Source organism: Lepus europaeus, chromosome 14 (assembly GCF_033115175.1).
Source record: "Lepus europaeus isolate LE1 chromosome 14, mLepTim1.pri, whole genome shotgun sequence".
NCBI classification, from domain to species: domain Eukaryota; kingdom Metazoa; phylum Chordata; class Mammalia; order Lagomorpha; family Leporidae; genus Lepus; species Lepus europaeus.
The window spans coordinates 52,162,522-52,173,725 of record NC_084840.1 but is presented as its reverse complement, the minus strand read 5'-3'; the positions used below and the strand labels follow the sequence as shown (position 1 = coordinate 52,173,725).

Here is an 11,204-nt window from a genome sequence, read left to right as displayed (position 1 = left end):
CTGCCTAGGATTAGACTTTCCTCTTAGGATGTGTGTCATGGCTCCATACATCTGTGTTTCTTTGGAACATGCTAGCTAGATATGGCAGCTGTCTGAGTAGTCCACACAGAAGAGCTAGGAGAACTTCTTTGTTTATTTCTATGCACAGGGTTGCAGGATTTCAGAATTGAAAAGAATCTTAGCATATGTCTTAAGGCACATACTTATATTGGATGTGAGAAAATTGAACCTCAGGGTGGCAAATTGACTCTTTGAGAACTGTTTCCAGGTTGCTAAAATTATATATGATAACATTCACAGGACTTGTAAAAGCTCTCACCTTATTCCAAAAATAGAATGTTCCTGAATAGAAGACTTAACCAAAGACTGAAAGAGTTGTTTTTCCCAACACCAAGCCCACTCTTCCCAACACCAAGCCCACTCTTCCCAACATCATTTAGCCTCCTAATACATCTTACCTCTGGGTTGACGCAGCTTTGGGAGGGAGGATTTCCATACTCTTGGGATATTTGCAGCTGTCATCTCAGGACTGAAAGACAGAATGTCAGCTAGCTACCAAGGCTTTACATGCCCAAGTCAGACTTTGCTGGGTCTTCCTCCAAATGAATCTTCAAGAATCCACTGGTTGACAGTACTCCTGCAGAGTTTCAGCCACGTTGATACCATATTCGTAAAAATGCAGACAACCTAAATACCTAACAATGGTAATGATATAAAAACAGATTTTATTACATTAGTATGATGGAAAAGACTTGCTGACATGAAAAAAGTTGTTGCAAAATAATATTTACTGGCATGGAAAAATACCCACCCATCAAATGTTAAAAATAAAACTGGGGGCCGATGCTGTGGCTTAGTGGGTAAAGCCTTCGAATGCAGTGCCTGTATCCCATATGGGTGCCAGTTCAAGTTCTGGCTGCTCCACTTCTTATCCAGCTCTTTGCTATGGCCTGGGAAAGCAGTAGTTGTCCCAAGCACTTGGGCCCCTGTACCTGCAGGGGAGACCCGGAGGAGGCTCCTGGCTCCTGGCTTCGGACTGGATCGGCTCTCCTCCAGCCATTGCGGCCATTTGGGGAGTGAACCAGCAGATAAAAGACCTTTCTTTCAGAGCTGGCACTGTGGCATAGTGGGTAAAACTGCCACCTGCAGTGCCGGTATCCCATATGGGCACTGGTTCAAGTCCCAGCTGCTTCACTTCCAATCCAGCTCTCTGCTATGGCCTGGGAAAGCAGTACAAATGGCCCAAGTCCTTGGGACCCTGCACCCAAGTGGGAGACCTGGAAAAAGCTCATAGCTTTTGGCTTCATATTGGCACAGCTCCAGCCATTGCAGCTGATTGGGGAGTGAACCAATGGATGGAAGACTCTCTCTCTCTGCTTCTCCTTCTCTCTCTGAGTAACTCTGACTTTCAAATAAATAATAAATCTTTTTTTTAAAAAAAAAAAGACCTTTCTTTCCACCTCTGCCTCTGTACTCTATTTTTAAATAAATAAATCTTTCTAAAAAATAAAAGAATGATCAAAGAATATGTCACATGATCTCGAATTTAGGATTAAATAAATATACACAATGTTTAAAAAAGTCAAGGGAGTATGAATCAAACTGCTAACAGTAAATTTGAGCATTGTGAATACAGGTGTCTTTGCTGCATTTTCCTGAACTTTTCAACTTTCATACAATGAAACTTTTGTAATTTTTAAAAGGACATTTTATTAGCAGTTTCAGCATGAAAGGCCCCAAAGGAGGACTAAAAAGGGGCACAAAGCTTTGCAATCAAGAGCCATTGATTCCCCTGGGCTACAGTTTCTTTGGCACTAGGAGAGGCCAGATTTGTAAGGGATCCAAAAGCCAGCAATTAAGTGGGGCTGTGGCTGCAGAACACTGATACGCGTGATTTTTTTTTTCTTATTAGCTTTCACGTTTTCACTTAAAAGAAGCCCTTTATAGATTCTCCTTGGCATGTCTGAATTTCTAGCATCACTCCTGTCACACTTTGGGGCCATTAAGTAAAACAAGGGTGGCTTGATGACAAGTACTGCAATATGATTTCAGTCTGGTAACTGAGACAGCTACTAAGTGACTAGTGTGGTTGTAGTGTCTACAGAATGGTGATGGCAAACAAACAGAAGCTTCACATTCCAGGTGGACAAGAGCAGAACAGCATGAGATTCCATCATGCTACTCAGAAAGCACGGACTTGCGTACAGGTGAATTTACCTGGAATTTCCCATTTAATATTTGTGGGCCATTGTCTACTCTGGGTAACTGACACTGAGGAAAATGAAACCACGGATAAGAGGAGACGACTGAATAAGCTTGTACGCAACTACCAAATGAAATTTATTACAAGGACTTGGCTCATGAGACAATGGAGGCTGTCAAGTCTCAGGATCTATAGGGTGAGCTGGCAGAACTGATGGTGTAGCTCCAGTCTGGAGACCTCCTGGCATGAATCCCAGGTGGAGGTGTGGTTTCAGTCTGTGTCGAAGGAAGGTAAGGAACAAAACAGTCACCCAGCTTGAAGCCCACCAGGCAAGAAGAGTTCCCTCTTTCTTAGCATTTTTGTTCTGTTCCCATCCTCGGCATTAGGGAGGGCCACCTGCTTTGCTAAGTCTACTGATTGCAGTGCTAATATCACCCAGAAGCCCTTCACAGACATATGCAAAAGAATGTTCAGTCCAATATCAGGGCACCCCTTGGCACAGCCATGTTGATAACAAAATTAGTTATCACAGACCTGATAAAGAAACTGAATACTATAAGAAAAATCTCATTGATAGCATCAAATCCTGGAGAAAGAAAAAAATCACAAGAGTAAGAACTGTAGGGTTTGTGTTTATAAAAAAGGAGAGTCACTCAGAGAGATATGCATGGCACAGAGGGAAGAAGCTATTGCACACTCAAGAAAAATAAAGATGTTTTCACATTTCAAAATAAGAAATGTTAGTATTTTTAGAAATGGAAACCCATTCAACTCAATTCTTTTAAGTGAAAAAGAAATGCATTTTTGACCACTCATTTGTAATTAGCTACCAAAATCAGAAATTAACTGTCAAATTTCTAAATTTTATCTGGTATCGGAAAATCTTAAAGAAAAATAAACAGGGGCCTCGGCAGGCGGCTGGTTGCGCGTATCCGCCACTGGCTCCGTCTATCCGGCTTCGCTAGGGGAGGTGAAGCCGCGGCCGCACCAGCGGCAGAGAAAGCGGCCGCAGGGTTGGAAGCCCGGTCGGGGAGAGGGGCAGAGACGGAGCAGCCTTGAGCCCTGGGGTGGCCGTCACCGGGGGGACCCACCCGCTCTCCCCCCCAACCCTCCTCCAACGGACGGCGGAGGCAGGAGTCAGCTCGATACCGTCCGTCCCCCGCCCGCCTCCCGGGACTCCTGTTCTCTGGCCCCGGGACCCTCACCTCCTCCCGGGCGGTTCCCTCTGTCGAGGCGTCCGTGCTGCCCACTACTCCTTCATCCCGCCCTGCACCGCCTTACCTTCCCTTTTACCCTGTTCTCTCTCTCCTCTCCGTCCTGCCTGTCTCCTCGCCTCACTCGGCCCCTGCAGCCTCCTCCCTTGGCTTTTTCTGCCGAGCAAACTTCTCTACCCCCGCCCCCACTGGGGCCAGCCAGCCGGGAGTAGGGGTAGATGTACAGTTGCGGAGTTCGAGGTGGGGGGAAGCTGCCTTCCCTAAGTATTTACCTCCATCTGTCTCATTTAGGGTGGTTGGAATTTTTACCAGTTGTGTTTTTGAGGAGGTGGTAGGTATTTGGAAAAGGATGTGGGAATGGAAGGGGTAGATGAGCCAACCTTCTTAGGAGATCCAAGGATGCTCTGTTACCTGATCCTTTTCGTGTTTGGAGTTCTGGAGGTTGGGAGGCTTGGCCTTTATTCCCACGTTCAAAGTTGGAAACTCCCCCAATTTAAGAATGGAGTTTTAGTACCCACTTGTGGCAGGAATTCTGGGGGGAAGGGGTGCTTTTCCCCTTTTTCTTTCCTTTGTTTAGCTTTTATTGGGGAGCAACCCACACCCTTTCACTCACACTCACCCCAAAAGCGAAACACCAAGATCTTCTAACTTGTTTGGATTGACTGATGAAGACATAAAGCCAGTTTCGCTCTATGTTTTCTGAGGTGAAGTGGGTGGTTTTTCTTCATTTTTCAATGACCAAATGACAGCTTGACCCAGTTTGCTTTCCAATCAAAGGGCATTTTTTTTAAATGTCTCTTTGTGGCACAAGAGCCAATGAAAAAATGATGGTGGCTTACAATGGTGGTACATCTGCAGCAGCAGGTCACCACCACCACCACCACCACCACCTTCCACACCTTCACCACCACCACCACCCTCAACACCACCTTCATCCGGGGTCGGCTGCTGCTGTCCACCCTGCACGGCAGCAGAGGCCACAGCTAAAGCCATGTTAAACCCTGGGCAACAACAGCCGTATTTCCCATCACCGGCACCAGGACAGGCTCCTGGACCAGCCGCAGCAGCCCCAGCTCAGGTACAGGCTGCAGCCTGCCACTGTGAAGGCGCACCATCATCAGCACTCGCATCACCCACAACAGCAGCTGGACATTGAGCCGGATAGACCGACTGGATATGGAGCCTTTGGCGTTGTCTGGTCAGTAACAGATCCAAGAGATGGAGAGAGAGTAGCATTCAAAAAGATGCCCAACGTCTTCCATAATCTGGTCTCTTGCAAAAGAGTCTTCCGAGAATTGAAGATGTTGTGTGTGTTTTTAAAGATTTTATTAATTTATTTGAGAGGTAGTTACAGACAGTGAGAGGGAGAGAGACCGAGAGAAAGGTCTTCTGTCCGTTGGTTCACTCACCAAATGGCCACAACGGCTAGATGGACTGCACCGATCCGAAGCCAGGAGCAAGGAGCTTCTTCTGGGTCTCCCACATGGGTGCAAGGGCCCAAGCACTTGGACCGTCTTCTACTGCTTTCCCAGGCCATAGCAGAGAGTTGGATCAGAAGAAGAGCAGCCAGGACTGGAACCGGCATCCATATGGGATGCTGGCGCCGCAGGTGGAGGATTAACCTACTGCGCCACAGCGCCGGCCCCTATGTTGTGTTTTTTTAAAGATGATAATGTGCTTTCTGCCCTTGACATACTCCAACCTCCACACATTGACTATTTTGAAGAAATATACATTGTCACAGAATTGATGCAGAGTGACCTACACAAAATTATTGTGTCTCCTCAACAACTCAGCTCAGATCATGTCAAGGTTTTTCTTTATCAGATTTTGTGAGGTTTGAAATATCTCCATTCAGCTGGCATTTTGCGTCGAGATATTAAGCCAGAGAACCTGCTTGTGAATAGCAACTGTATTCAAAAAATTGTGATTTTGGATTGGCCAGAGTTGAAGAATTAAATGAATCCCATCATATGACTCTGGAAGTTGTTACTCAGTATTATTGGGCTCCAGAAATCCTGATGGGCAGCCATCATTATGGCAATGATATTGACATCTGGTCTGTCGGATGTATCTTTGCAGAACTACTAGGACGAAGAATATTGTTTCAGGCACAGAGTCCCATTCAGCTGTTGGATTTGATCACAGATCGATTGGGCACACCATCATTAGAAGCAATGAGAATGGCTTGTGAAGGTGTTAAGGCACACATACTCATCTTTCAAAATAAAACATCCAAGCTGGCAAATGTGAAAATGAATTTACTGAATTTCAAAAGCTGAGAAATATTGGGATATAACTAACTATGGGCGTGGCTGGATTTAAAGCTCAAATAATGCAACTGGGACTCTGTTATGTCCATACCTTTGCTCTGGCTTCCATGTTTGGCTTCCACCTGAATTCTTACATAATAGTAGCAGATGACAGTTGTTCTAATCCTTATACCAAGTTAAATTTCAAGTCAAACAGGGTAAAAAGAAGTGTCTGTCCATTGAGCCCCAAATTAGGTCACATGGCCATCCCCAAAACTAACATGGTAACAGAACATGATGACATCAGCCTGGATAGAATCATATAGGGAGAAGTACAGGAAAGGGTACAGTTACACAAAGTAGGTAAATGAAAGACAGGAAATAAAAGCAACAGATTGGGATGGAAATTTGGTACAGCAGTTAAGATGCCAACTGGGAAGCTGTATCTCACATTGGAGTGCCTCTGGGTCCAAGTCCTTTTAATACGTTTCTGGGAGCCAGCAGATGATGGCTTAAGTAGTTGGGTTCCTGACACCTATATAGGAGACCTGGATTGCGTTCCAGACTGCAGCCTTGACTGTTAGGGGCATTTGTGAAGTGAGCCAGTGGATGGAAAATTCTCTCTCTCTCTCTCTCTTTCTCTTTCTCCCTCTCTCTCAAATAAATTATTAGAAAAGATAGTGGTTGGCACCACAGCTCAATAGGCAAATCCTCCACCTGCGGCGCCAGCACCCCGGGTTCTAGTCCCGGTCAGGGCGCCAGATTCTGTCCCGGTTGCTCCTCTTCCAGTCCAGCTCTCTGCTGTGGCCCGGGAGTGCAGTGGAGGATGGCCCAAGTCCTTGGGCCTTGCACCCACATGGCAGACCAGGAGAAGCACCTGGCTCCTGGCTTCAGATCAGCGCGGTATGCCTGCAGCAGCGCGCTGGCTGCAGCAGCCATTACGGGGGATGAACCAACGGAAAAGGAAGACCTTTCTCTCTGTCTCTCTCACTGTCCACTCTGCCTGTCAAAAAAAAAAAAAAAAAGATAGTTACAGATATCTACTTTATGATACCTACTTTATCTGTGAAACCACCCAGTTGAGGTTGGAGGAGTTCACTGGAGCTAACTCATAGTTTCATTTCCCCAAAGCCTTGTTATCCTTGCATAGTGGGAGTTGAGAAATGTTTTTTTATTGTTAAAACAATTTGATTTGTGCAGGATGATGGGTTATGGCTAATTCTCACCAAATCTTCAATGAGAAATTTACTATAAGCTTCTTCCCTTTTCCTCTCACTGCCACTCTCCTGATTCAATTCAGGGACCCTGTTTCATTACATTTCACAAATAACACACAGGCATAACCTCTCTTCTTTTATTCTGATCTTCTGTTGTACTCATTATACGTACAGAATTTCTCCTGCTCATTTCCTGGAGATGATCATCCTTTTCTTCTTCAACCAAAGCCTTCTCCAGTTTTGAGCACATAATCAGGGGAAAATAACTATCTATTTAGGTTAAATCCCTTTCTCCTCACCAACCAGAATAAATCTGAGGTATTTTAGAAAATTCCAACTAAAAATCTTACTGATCCTTGCAATTTAGTTATTAGTATAACTGTTATTCTTGGCTGAAAGCCTATCACAGAGCAATCATCCTGATTCCACTTTTCTGCCCTATCGAACAGTGCCATGTAAACCACACTAAGAATGAGATAAAATGAGGTCTATTTGCTAAGTTAAAATATCTGAAGGATTTGAGTATTTTAAGTTAATCAGGAGAGATTTTCAACTATTCTGGAAATTCTAAAATTTTCAGGAGTGGATTAGTTTGACTATAATTAATGTATAATTGACAATAATTAATGTATTTAAAATTAATTATTTTTAGAAGATTCTTGTAAATTCTTATAGCCCTTGAAACTAACTTGAGAATGTGTCAGATTTTGAAAAGTAAAGGGGGAGTAGGAATTTAGTGTGGGGTAAGCATTCCTGCAGCCAAACTGTTTTATTCTTTTTTTTCCCCAATCATGGATTATCAGTTTTGGGTTATCAAATTTATTAAGGGTACTCATGGTCATGAACACAGTGTATAGTGATACCGAAGGATTAAGGACAACTCTAAGATTGAAAGAAACACCTCTACATAAATGAGTTTCCCAGAAGAAAGAGTAAGACCTAAGCTTAAGCATCTACTTTCAGAAAAGCAGCTACAATGATAAATGAGAATCTTGTCTAATTTATGAAAATAATAATTGAATCCATATCTACAGGAACCACATTAAATGTATGCTGTGTGACTGAGTGCATGTGTAAGGAGGAGTGTATTTGTGTGTGTGTGTATGTGTGTGTTTGCCTGTGTTTGTGTGGGTATATTTGTATATGAAGCATTTACTGCCAGCAGACTAGTGTTGAAACTGCAAAGCCTGCCCCCTGAAGTCAGGTTCGTTCTCACCAGGCCAAAATGTCTGTGAGGGGTCTGTAGAAATGTTCTCATTGGAATTACCTGGAGACGTGTGTGGTTTAAGTGCTGATTCCTCAACCTCGTTACAGCTCTACAAAATTAGCCTCAGAACTTGTCATTTTTGGTACAGAATACTAACTTATTCTTATGTATGCTGAACTGAAGTAACCTTGCTCTAGACACCATGCTCATAATTTCAGTAATCGTTATGAAAGCCTGCTCAGGAGAGGAATGCAGTTCAGTGCCCCCCTGGAGACGCAGCTCTCAGGGCCTCACTGCACTGAACTCATCCAGACACATTTGTCCTTTTCCTAAAAATGTATCCAGTTAAAGTGACAGTATAAACGCGAGTTATTTTCTGAAATGCATAAGCTCACAAGTTTTTACAACTTCCTGATTCAAAAAGCATAAAATCTAAAAGTCTGTAAGTCTGAATATAATTTTTCTGAATCTTCATATCTAAATAGGCTTTCAAAAATAATTCAGCCTGAATAATGCTAGATACCCTTCGTTCTGCAAAGGACCATTAAGATGTGTAACACAGAGAAAGCCTTGCTCGAGGTGGGCATTCAAAAGTTATTAATGTCCCGACATGCCTGTCTTTGGTTGTTAGTGACCAGGGAATACAGAGCATGGTTCCCACATATGAGCAAAAGATTACTGGTGCACACCATATAGTAAATGATTTTTGGACTGCAAGAAACTCTGTTCCACTCTCTGTTGGGCAAATGTAAAAAATGTTTGCATAAATTACTTTGGGGAAGCAAATGAAGAATGACTGTCCAATCTCCTATTTTCCCCTTCTATGATGAACACAACCCACAAAACAATAAAGAAAACTCCATCTTTTTGCATTATGCTAATTGGGAAAATGGCTGAGAATATTTTATTCAACCCTTAGGACTTTGGTTAATGCTTTTCTAGGAAACTAAATTTAAAAATAGGATTAACAACATTGTATTCAAAAGACAGAAACCTGGCCTTCTAGTGACTCTCACCATGTTATTTTTTTTAAAGATTTATTTATTTTGTTTGAAAGTCAGAGTTACACAGAGAGAGAAGGAGAGACAGACAGAGAGAGAGGTCTTCCATCTGCTGGTTTACTCCCCAATTGGCTGCAATGGCCAGAGCTGCACTGATCCAAACCCAGGAGCCAGGAGCTTCCTCCAGGTCTCCCACTTGGGCACAGGGGCTCCAAAGACTTGGGACATCTTCCACTGCTTTCCCAGGCCATAGAAGAGAGCTGGATCGGATCTGGAGCAGCTGGGACTCGAACCAGTACCCATATGGGATGCCAGCACTAAAGGAGGGGGCTTTACCTGCTATGTCACAGCTCTGGCTCCATTGGACTGTAATTTTGTTAAAATATTTGTGAGTATTTCAACTTTTTGTTTCTCTATTTTTTTATTTATTTGAGAGGGAGAGACACATCTTCCACTCACTGTTTCACTCCTCAGAAGTGAGGTCATGAAACCACGAGAAAATATACAAAGGGGAAAAGCTCATGCGTCCCAGGAACCAAACTTGAAACTCACAAATGGAGCCCTTGGGGGCCATCCTGAAATGGACCTGTCCAGCTGGACTCCGGAGATGTGGGAGCTTGATTGCTGGAAGCCAGGGGCTAGCTGTGACAGTGAGAGGAGACTGCCCTGGGACCTGAAAACTGCCCTCAGAAGTCCCCAGCAGGACCATCTCAGAGGAAAGCATGACAACCTCTTACTTTGGGGGGGTCAGCTCTGAACATTTGCTATGCCAAGCAGCCAGCCAACACTAATTGCAAACATACTGGCAGAGAAAACTCTCTTCCCCTTGCCTACCTCAATGTCCCCCAGTTCCTATGGGAGACAGGGCCAGCAGGGGAGACGGACCTGCTGAGGTAGCACTGACTTGGACAGGAGATGGATAGAATGATGGGAAGTGTCAGATGGCTAGATTGAACAATCCCTGAAAGTAACTGCAGATAAGGTTCTGCCTGAGATTTAACTCAGGGCCAGGAAAAAATGAACAGGCTGATATGATGAGCTGCAAGGAAGGATAAATTTCCTTTCTGTTTGTATTCTACAAAGTCCAGATTCTCCAGTAAACTGGTTACTAATAAATGAGAAGAATCTTCATTCGTACTTCAAGTGGTGAACATGCTAGGAATAGGGCAATTCAACAAAAGTTCTAGAAGTCATCCAAAAATGCAGGATATATTGAAAATAACTCATATACCGAGCTTAGATTTTGTACCACATTATATATCATTAAATTTGGCCTCCAAATAAATTAATATTTTGCTGTCAAAAAACGGTGAACCAACGGAAAAGGAAGACCTTTCTCTGTCTCTCTCTCTCACTGTCTAACTCTGCCTGTCAAAAAAAGGGGGGGAATACTTTAAAAAATAATATTCACATTTTATTTGCTAAATATTCTGAATCTGCAAATTAGACCTCCTACTGAAATTTTCCATATTAGGATTGAGATAGTAATTGATGCAAGCTTTTGAACTTTCTTTTTGGAGCAGCAGGAAACCTCTGAATCATACTTCCAACTACCAAGAGAAGAAAATGTTCAAGATCATGATTTTCTCAGAGAGCAAGTGGGACAATTCCATCCCATGGACAACAGCAGGCAGGATTCAAATATTTCATCTAAAGAATGAGAATTTGCAATTAACCAAAATAAAAGTATTCATAACTAAATGTACTGGAATTTCAAAAGACCAAAATCTACATCTCTGTTTTACATATTTAATACTACCTATAGGGCTTACTGTATGCATCTTTAACTACCTACAACCAAATGTTATACCTAGTCACATTAATCAGATTATCTTGGATTAATGAAGGACTGAGCAATTAATCCCTGAGCTCCCTTCCTCATTTCTTAGACCATTGACTCCCAGACGATTTGACCTGAGGGGTTGCTGGGGAAGCATGAGGCTCCTGCTCTGAGTTTATTGATTTCAACATAGCAGAAAGTGACATCCTGTACTCTCCCATCGCTCAGCTGTTATACTGGACTGCACTGCTGGCTCAAATGTACACAAGAGCAGGCTCATTTATTTGATCAGAAGTCAAGATCAAGTTTGGTGCCATCTTGGTTTCAGCT

The 11,204-nt window shown here is 43.3% G+C and overlaps 1 pseudogene; it reads left to right on the top strand.

The window, feature by feature from the left end:
• The first annotated feature begins 4,244 nt into the window (after positions 1–4,244).
• On the top strand, positions 4,245–5,699 carry LOC133773429 (serine/threonine-protein kinase NLK-like; annotated as a pseudogene).
• The last annotated feature ends 5,505 nt before the right edge of the window (positions 5,700–11,204 follow it).